We start from the raw sequence: 10,533 nt of genomic DNA, 5'->3' as shown, positions 1-10,533 counted from the left end.
AAAAGGATTCCGTCCCGGAATCAGATAGAAATGAATAGGGATACTTTCTTAGTATTGCACTTTCTAACTCTCAAGTCAATTTTCCCACATTGTGGTTCTACCATCAAACTCTTTACTAGTTTGATAACCCTTCTCCTAAGCACTCGTTCCTTCTTAATCTATACCCTTCCTGGTTGCTCCATATAGGTTACGTCTGGTTGCATGTCTATGCGCTCCTATGCCCCTATTTATCTGGCATCCGAATTACACTTCCTTAACATTGATACGTGAAACACGTTATGACTTGCTACATGTTCTGGGGTAAGGCTAGCTCATATGCTAACTTCCCAATACTTCTTAATATATCCAAGGGTCCAACAATTGGTGGACTTAGCTTTCCTTTCTTTCCGAATCTCGTTAATTCTTTTCAAGGGAATACTTTTAACAATACAAGGTTGCCTCCTTCCTATTCTTCGTCCTTTCGTGTCAAATCGACATACTTCTTATGTCCTTCCTGGCTACTACCAGTCGTCCTCTGATTAGATCTATTATATCCCTGGTCCTTTGGACTACTGCGGGTCCGAGCATCTTGCGCTCTATAACTTCATCCTAACATAAGGGAGATCGACATTGTCTTCCCTCAAGGATCTCATAAGGCGATACCTCAATACTGACATATGATCTATTGTCGTAAGAAAACTCAACCCGTGTTAAGTGATCATTCCAATTTCTTTCAAGTCTATTGCACAGACTCTCATTATAGCTTTTAGCATTAGAGCTTTTGCTTCTCACTACCCATCCTTTTCCAGTTCGTACTCGCTACTACCTTCCGTTCCTAATATTATAATAGTTATACTTTTGCTCGTTAGCGTTCTATAACCTTTTAATAACCACGTCAACCTTAGTATCACGAATGTGTTTCCATTCCGAATACTACCACAACTTTATTACTCCTTTTTCAGCTGTTTCTATTTCCCAAAGTTTGATCAATCATATAGAAGTAAAGGAATTTGTTGAGAGATCACTATCATCATGAACACTTGTTATATCGCATAGTTAGTACAGAAGGTGGCCAGCCTTTAGTACTTGACAAGCAATTAAATAATAGATGGTATCCTACTAGGCTTCTATCACACAGATAGATAGTCATTCGGCAATACCTCCCCTTCTGGAAGGGTTGTTCTTCTCAGCTTACATGAAATGAAAAGAAGAGAAAAGAACGAATTGAAAAGAATTGTATATATGAAAAAAAAAATATACTGCCACAAAATATCTGGCTTGGAACCTACCTCTGAACTATAGAGGTTTGTCATAGGAGAACAAAACATATATATTTATATCAACATCAAGTATTATCGTATCGCATTTTGCATGCTTAAATATTTTTTGCTATTCCGTCCATCATTCTATGGACCCATGCTCTTCCTCGAGCTTATACACAATCACCTTTGAAACTCCTTCGATATCGAAAATCGAACCTGGGATCTCATTCTAGACATCATCGTTACTTGAATTCTATGCTTGCACCGTAACCTTCCTTGTATAATAATACGACTCCCTATTGATAAGAAAGAATAAATATTCAATAGGTAGATACTCTACTTAATTAGTCTATCAATGATAACTTATACACTACCATGACCCGCTTAGTGGTACTCAATCTCAACATCCATTCCAATACAACTCTTACGGTTGTAACCAGCTCATTACTCGCAGAATCATTGCTGCCTTACTATGGTCCACCACTGACCTACTGTCGTCATTCACTTTTCCATAAAATCTTAATATCTAACCATACGGAGTCCATACATGTCGTATCAAATCATTCTAAGGAGGTAACATAATCACCATTCCTGATTCATGAAGAACACTCCTGATCCTGACATACATACATGATATGAAGCAGATAAAATTGCAGAAGAGTTTCAATCAAAGCAACGATAGCAGGTTAATACCATTCTAAATCATATGCCTTAAATAGAAGACTTACTCAAAGGTTCGTCTAGTTCTTTTTGAAACATGGTCCTGGCTTATCTCAAGATACGACCTTCTAAGATAGATAGCCCGTTCATGGCGATTACACGAATTATACCTTTACCAACTACTATTACGGTTGGGTATTGCACAGTCATCAGAAGGAATGTCAATCTTCCAAACCATAATACAACCTTCAAATAAATTTTCTACCTTATTTCAATCACAGCTTATGTGAAAATGCTTTTCTTAAAATCTGATGAGTAAAAAAAATCACCATTTTTCCATAAGTTATTGCCTCAGTCTTTAGAGGCTAATCACTGTCAAGACTGACTATCAATCATACTTAGAACATCTTTTATCTTAAGTCCTAATTGCCCTGAACAATTTTGACCATTACTGGTTCGATCCATACTTTCTCGTAGTTTAACACGTGCCCCACTTGGCAACATTATAATTACGTCATATTTCCTTTATCAACATTTCTATTCTTGAGAATTTTGAATATTACCTTTCTCCTTGTAAAACCTCTAAGGTTATCCTTCAATCGTTCCTCCTGTATTCCCTAGATACAGGGCATATCAAAATACCATTTACTACTACTAGAACCATTGTCTATATGTTTCTGAAAAATTTCCCCACTGATACTTAAAGGTTGTTGTTACCTTAACCCTTTCCAAATCATACTGTCAAAACTCATACTGTCCCTATTAAGGGTGAAATGCCAACCTTTATGCATTCCCCTAGGATTCGTTTTAAGTTACCGATGTTCTATCCTTAATTCCACCTTTAAAAAGGGTACATGCATCCTTCCATGGATAAATCAAATCATACATCCCTGATAAGGGTGTCTTTTTCAATCATATCCACCTCGATAGCATATGTCTAATTTCACAATAACATCTGTATTCAAAATGAGGTCAATCAATATGGCCTCCAAAAGATAACAACGGTTATCCGCTTGTCTTGCCTAGTTTGGTAACGATAACAAGGATGTTCTGGAAGATATTGGTCGTGTTCAACGTGAACCTCTTCTTAATAATTCCTTATTTACTTTTGTTGTTTATCTCCGCAGTCACCTCAATGTTGGGATATCTTTCATACATGGCGTCTCCCTTTCTGGGTATCAAGCCACCGGTCTTACACTTCACATTCTTGAAGGTCACTTCCTTCATCCAATTTTCCTACTTTCTTACTTTCTTGTCTCCTTAGTCTATCCGCGTCTTATTATTTATCCTTCGAACTATCTAAAGGTTTCCTTGAATCCTCCCAACTTAAAGGGGATAAAATGTACATAACTCGTATGCCTTCAACCATCAACTTTAACTCATGGTGAATCACCCTCATACCAATGATTACATACTTTCCTATTTCTATTGCTACGAGTCTTTAGGGTTTCCTCATACCTGACTCCCTTATCATACCTCAACTCTATTGCCTTTATATCCCTTTCCACTTCAGTTCCTTTTTATTTCCCTTTCTCTTATCATTATTTCATGAACCAACACAACATAAGCATTGATTTCAAACATCCCGTCATTCTGGATTCGTGTCCTTAGAACGAATCTTGACAACTTTTACAACTTAGATTCATAATTCATCATACTCATCCACTTTTGTTCTGGTTCTAAAGCTTTTACTCTATCTCTATAACCTTGGGAAGTACTTTCCTGAAAACAATTGACTGAACTTAAATCAGTTTATTCTAACCTCTGGCTCCGTGCCTTTCTTGGTCTTTCACCAGCGGGTGGCCTCTCTCTTAGGAGGGTAAGTGACGAAAAGAGTCTTTTGTGGATCGTCAATCATTCAGAATCTCAAATGATTCCTCTATTTCCTTTAGCCAGGCTCTTGCCTCGACTAGGTCAACCTGTTCCTTGGAACTCTGAGAGCTTAGAGACTTAAAGGTCCTGAAAGAATCTCATATCGCATTGTTTCCTCAAGGTGGTGGTTGGGGATAATAGTCTAAGTTCTGTCTAGACAGGTCCATGAATTGCCGTATAGGAGTACCGTCTCAGGTCTCCTTTCCTTACTCGACTTTCTGTTTCCTTAGTATGAAATGTTTCATCCTACTCCCCATAATTGGGGTCATCTTTTAATTTAAAATCCTCATTTTCCACTCCATTATGTCATGGGTTCCTTCTATCTTGATGGCGACCTCCCTGACTATCACGTTCAGGGTTTGCTCTAAATCTTATTCCTCAAACTAGCTTTCATCTAAGATTTCATCTTTAGGCTCTTGAACATTTGGAACCCAAATTCTGTAGGAATACCTCATTATTCCTTTATCATCTTTCTCGGTATTAATCTTTTATCTAATTGTTGGCTCTTTGCCTTCATTCATCACTTTTCTGGCACAATATGTTCTCTTCCGATAATTCGGACTGTATTGCAATCTCAAACATCTTTTCGGTACCGGCTCCGGTTACCTTCACTTCTATTTCCATTTTCTCAAAATCTCTTATAAACTCTCTCAAAGACATGATCATCTTGAGTCTCTCCTTTTTACTAAGGGCATCAGCCACCACATTGGCTTTCCCCGAATGATAAAGAATCTGCCAATCATTATTCTTGATTAGCTCTAACTGCCTCCTCTGGCATATGTTGAGCTCTTTCTACGTGAAAATGTACTAGAGCACTTATGGCTTAGGTAATTCTCGCACTTCTCTCCATACAAGTAGTGCCTCCAATCTTTAGGGTAAAACTATTGCCACGAGCCTAAGCTCATGGGCGGGGATATCGAATTTTATATTCCCTTAATTGTCTTAACGCGTACGCGATTACCTTACCGTGCTGCATAAGCACGCACCCTAAGCCCTTGTGCGAAGCATCACTATACTTCACAAAATCTCCTTTTCCATCCGGTAACGCCAGCATAGGGGCCGTCACCAACCTTTGCTTCAGTTCTTGAAAGCTGTTCTCGCATTTCTCTGTCCATTCAAACTTCTCAGTCTTACGAGTAAGCCGCGTTAAAGGGGGCTACTATCTTTACAAACTTGAACGAACCTCTGGTAGTGATCGACCAATCCTACCTCTGGTAGTCGACCTAACCATGGTCATCAATTCATCAGTGGTCCTTTATTCATTCTTGTCAGGATCCTCCATGGGATCCTCCTCAGCAACTATCCCTTCTAGGACAACATCCTCAATATCAACATCATCCGATCCTGCGTTAGGACGCTCTATCGGATCCACAATCCGATCTCCAATTAGTAATAAAACATCATCGCGCTGTTGCTCCTCAACCTCAGGGTTCGGATTCCCGCTACCATATACGATAACGAACTACGCTTCTATCACGATATTTATAAGGGTTCCCACAAGGGTTTTAACTATCAGTACTACGTTAGGTAGCCCGACTATGAACTTGGCAAGAGTTCTTATTATCTTAGTGAACTTATTATCTTAACGTCACATCATCTCTGAGGTTTATAACGCTTAGCTCTGATACCACTTCTGTAACACCCCCAAACCCGGGGTCGGGGATCCGGGTTGTCACGAGTTCCATTTCCCTTAATAACACCCAATCTTAATAATTACTCAAATACTCTGTACAGTGACCCCACAATAAACACACACACCACACGTTATAGTCTCAGAGATGAACATCCAAAAATAATCACAAGTCGTTTTATTCCACAATTATATGTCAATACACCTTAAAAGGTTTTCTGGATAAATTTACATTTCTTTGCCATTATTACAATTCATAATATACATAAGTCTGGTACATTATTAGTTGAAAACTTATCCTATTGGTAATTTCTACCTCAGCTACAGCGGCCTCAACGCTTCCAGAAAGCTGCGGAACGTTTCCTAATCGCTTGCGACTTGGGAGCTTGGTCCTGTTCATCTTATCTATCTGATGTTGTGTGATGAAAGAAGAAAGCAAGGGTGAGCAGCAAGCCCACCAAAATAATATGTATAATGATTAACAATATATGAGCCTACTCATAATACTCATGAAAGTCTTGGTCAAAAGAAATGAACCGAGTTGATATCTTAATGCGATGAAGTCGCAAAATATTCAGTATATATATATATATATACATATATACTTTTCAAAATATTGGAAGTCCTCTTCCATGCATAATATACACAAAGTCCCAGTGTATAACTGTATAAAAAAAATATCGTTGCAAGGTGATCTCATATATCTAACCTTGTCTCAACGTTTTTCTGAAAATCTTTGTCATTCATAAGACAATTATTAATTAGATATAAGTTTAAAAGACGAAGTTACAAGATACCCCAATATACTTATATCTTTCCCAAATACTACTTGAACTACCACCGTTCAAGTTATAATCGGTTTCAAAAGTTCATCACATAGATGAGACTATAAGACAAGATTTGAATAGATTCAGCCTTTGAAATATTATTAAAGGAAATGAAGTTATGATATACTTCATGTAATTCTGATATATATATATATATATATATATATCCACATATACATCTTCTTTATACATTTCCTGAAAACCTCTGTCATGTAAAGTATGAACAGAATTGCAATATCCAATAAATTTGGAAAGGAAAATAATTTTGGGATAAACCAGATATCTTGCTGATCAGGCAAAGATACCAATAAGTAACCTTTTCTACTAGTAGATGGACGAATTCCCCACTGGTCATCACCCTGGTCGTAATAGGACCTTATGCTGGACTGCCACTCAGCCACTTACGCATTTGATGGACTCCCACTGAGCCACTTACACTATCATGGACGCCCACTGAGCCCATGTTGCTTATGTCGACTCAATAGATGGACTTACTTCCCGAACGTTGGGTAAGTAATCAATTCATTTACCAAAACTGCAACCTTGTTGCGAATATAAAATACACCACAGAGCCGGATCCCTCAGGTTTTGAGCGAGTATTTAAATCCCCTTAAAAGGAAGATCTTAAATATAAAAATGAGTTTTGGGATCCGCTCTAACTTTTTAAAAATCATTTTGAAGACTCGAAAACACTTTAAAGAGTGTTTGGAGTAAAGCTGATTTAATGAAGTAAATCAGTCCCCAGTATATTTAGAAAATGTCTGAATATTATTATTTAAATAATATTCCCATAAAGAATAATCTTTATAAAAATAATTGAAGTAGAAGTATTAAAACTTATACTTGAAACGAGTATTAAATAACCAAAGATATACTTATACGAAAGTACTATCTTTATTTGAATAATCGAAAATAAGTTTGATTATTGACACCTTATTCTTTAATAAAATAAAGAATATATTGCAGTAATAAGCGGAGTCATAATAACTCGAATGAATATTATAAATAATATTCATAAAATAAAGGAGTCATACATCCTCAAATGAATATCCAAGTAATATCCAATAATAATATAAAAGAGTCATAAGCCCTCGAATAATATTCGAAATAATAATCAATAAATAATATAAAGAGTCATAAGCCCTCGAATGAATATTCAAATAATATTCATTTAATAAAATAAAGAAGTCATAATCCCTCGAATGGATATTCATAATAATATTCATTAAATAAAATAAAGTTATCGAATAAACCTTATTCGATTAATAGTTTTGAAAACTATAACCATATATATATAAAAATATATATGTATATATATACATATATACAACATCTACTCGGGATCCTCGACTCCCGGTTTAGAAAATATTTCCACCTTTTGGGTCCCTATACTAAGGGTATATGCAAATTACCGCTATCCTCTAGCATAGGTATTATCAACTGAATCAACAGATATATATAGCAAGAATACGAAACAGGCATGCATATATATATATATCATAGCAGCATGCTTCAATATATTGCAACATTTGCTAATTAACCAACATGCATCTATCGCAAGATAATGCAAATACATATATACCTCACAACAACAGTATAACGGGTAGAAAACTTGCCTGAGCGACTGGGGGTTACGAATGGCTCGGGACGAGTCTGGTAACCTATAAGCAACAAGTAAGTTGGAATTAAACCAAAGTCACTTGTAAATCTATACTCTAACCAACTCAGACTCTAACGCTCGTTTTGTGCTTACTGATTCTCTTAAGTCACTCGAGTACCCTCGGCTCCACCATTTTTTAATAATTTAACCTTTACGAGTTTTAAGGCGATTCCTTCGCGAGTGTCTTACCAACTGCCTAACACACTTACCATAAATGTTTCATACATTAATTAACCCTTTTTGGCCTTTAACCTATGTTTTAAAGTAAGGCGAGGGGAAATGTTTCGTTCGCGAAATGCCGTTACTTAAAACGGTCGTTTCTCCTAAACCGTGCATCGGAATCGAACGAACCACATATCAAAACGAAGCTCGTAACATGAGATATCTAGACATGGCAATGGTCATAATCTAGCAGGGGGTTCTCGGGTCCTAATGTTATGCACAAAAACAGTCTAAAGAAAATTGGACGTTACGACGGCTATGTTTACGTGATTTCCCAAATTTAAACCATTCAAAACCAACCACAATTCAACCCCAAATCAATCATACAACCAACATCCCTCCAAACCACATCATAACAGCCCCAACAAATCCACATTAACCATTTATACTTATTCCCCACATGAACTAAAAGCTTTACTTAGGTTCTTTAACTAATTATCAAGATTTACAACTCCAACAATACCACAAAACCAACTAATCTCTACAACTCAACCAAACTTCAAACAATCAAGCATCATGCTTCACATATACTATATCAATCATATTCAATCCTAATTACTCAAAACTAAAGCTAGGGTTTGTAGTTTATACCTTCCTTGGAGAGTAGAGAATCAAGAGAATGGCTTGGAATCACCCTTAAAGTCCTTATCCAAGCTTAATCTAAACAAAACTTCAAGAACACAAATTTTAGTTCTTGAAAAACACTATTCACCATCTTCTTCCATGATTTATAGAAAAAGATTGGCTTGGAATTAGAAGCTTAAACTTATAGGAAGTATGTAACTATCCATGGGGAAGCTTAGATAATTACCTTGCTAAATCGTAAGTGGTGGAGCTTGGATCTTCAATTTTTAAGAAAAGAAGCCGAGAGCTAGCTTGGGAAGAAAGAGAGATTTTTGTGTTTTGTTTGATGAAAATGAAATGATTGGCTTGGTTGGTTGATTTTTGTGTTGTTTTAGGTTAATTAGTTAATTAACCTTGATTTTGTGTGGTTATAATTCAACCACACTTCCTTCCCTTCTATGTCATGCTTGTGTCATCCTCATGATGTCATCCTCCCCTCCTTGTCCTCTTCTCATTGGTTGGGTGACATCACTCTCTCTAATCCCTTTGATTAACTTCCTAATTGTTTGCCTAATGACCGCTGATCTGTTATACGGTTCGCTTAACTTTCGTTTTCGTTTATCGTTTGAGGGATCATACCCGGGATCTTATTACTTAGGTTCCCTTAACCTTTCTCAATACATTATATTCCTTTTTATGATCCTCTATTATAATCCTTTATTTTAAATCCTTTTTATCCTGTTACCTTATACTCAATTCTCTCCGTATCTAGTATATTTCCGGGAAAAATCAAAGTGTTCGGAATTGGATTCTGACGATCTTTGCATACACTTATATACCATATAGAGTACTAATAAAACCTCAGAATATCCATATCAGAACCCCTACATAGTGTGGCATGAAAAATTTTCTCAATCAGCAAAAACACTATTCATAAGGGTTTCAAAAAAAAAATCCCAAAAATTGGGGTTATTACAGTTGACACACATAACAACGTAGCAGACCCACCCACAAATCCACTTTCTCAAAGTCACTTTGATCGTCATAAAGACAAGATGGGTATTAGATACTAGAGTGATTGGCTTTAGTACAAGTGGGAGATTGAAAGAGATATGTCCTAAGTCCAATCATGTATGATGATTTAGGAATAACTTTTATGTAATCTGTTTTGATTTCATTGATATTAATAAAAGACTTGTTTTGTTTTTATTGCGGGCTCTATCTATTTAAATGTTTAAATAAGATATACCACAGTTTAGAGTAAAGCTTTTTATGGATTGTGATGAGATCATAATAATGAGACCTAAAAGATGATAACTCTAAACTTAAATAGTTCCTGGTCGTAGGATTACTAACTGGTAATTAGTAATCCGCAAAGATCGGTACATACTATGCTTGCTTCATTATGAAGGATGTCTATTCTCATAGACAATTGTGTGGTGACACTATAGCTAGTATGTAGGTGCTTATTATAGAATATGTTCACTGAACATGACTCACACAACTGAACAACTGATGAAGTTCACTCACGTGTCAGCAGTTGTTCACATAGTGATAGTTGTACAAGTATCCTTAGACTTGAGGTCATTATAGTCATCTTGTGTACACTGAACTATGCTTTGGTTTAGTTGTTAGTCTCCAGAGACAATTATAAGGGCTCTACAGGGTATAGGAATTTGTACACGAAGATAGTGCATGATCAATAAAGGATCTACCCCTTCTAGTGAAGGAAGAGAATGTTCAATGCTGATCCACTTATGTTAGTTCAGGAATCTCTGGCTAGAGTGAATGAAATTAGAAAGGAGTTTCTAATTTACATTAAATAGAACTAAGCATAGTGAATGGGAAAGCAAGTGA

Source organism: Apium graveolens, chromosome 1 (genome assembly GCF_009905375.1).
Source record: "Apium graveolens cultivar Ventura chromosome 1, ASM990537v1, whole genome shotgun sequence".
NCBI classification, from domain to species: domain Eukaryota; kingdom Viridiplantae; phylum Streptophyta; class Magnoliopsida; order Apiales; family Apiaceae; genus Apium; species Apium graveolens.
Note: the sequence above shows the minus strand (reverse complement) of the source record.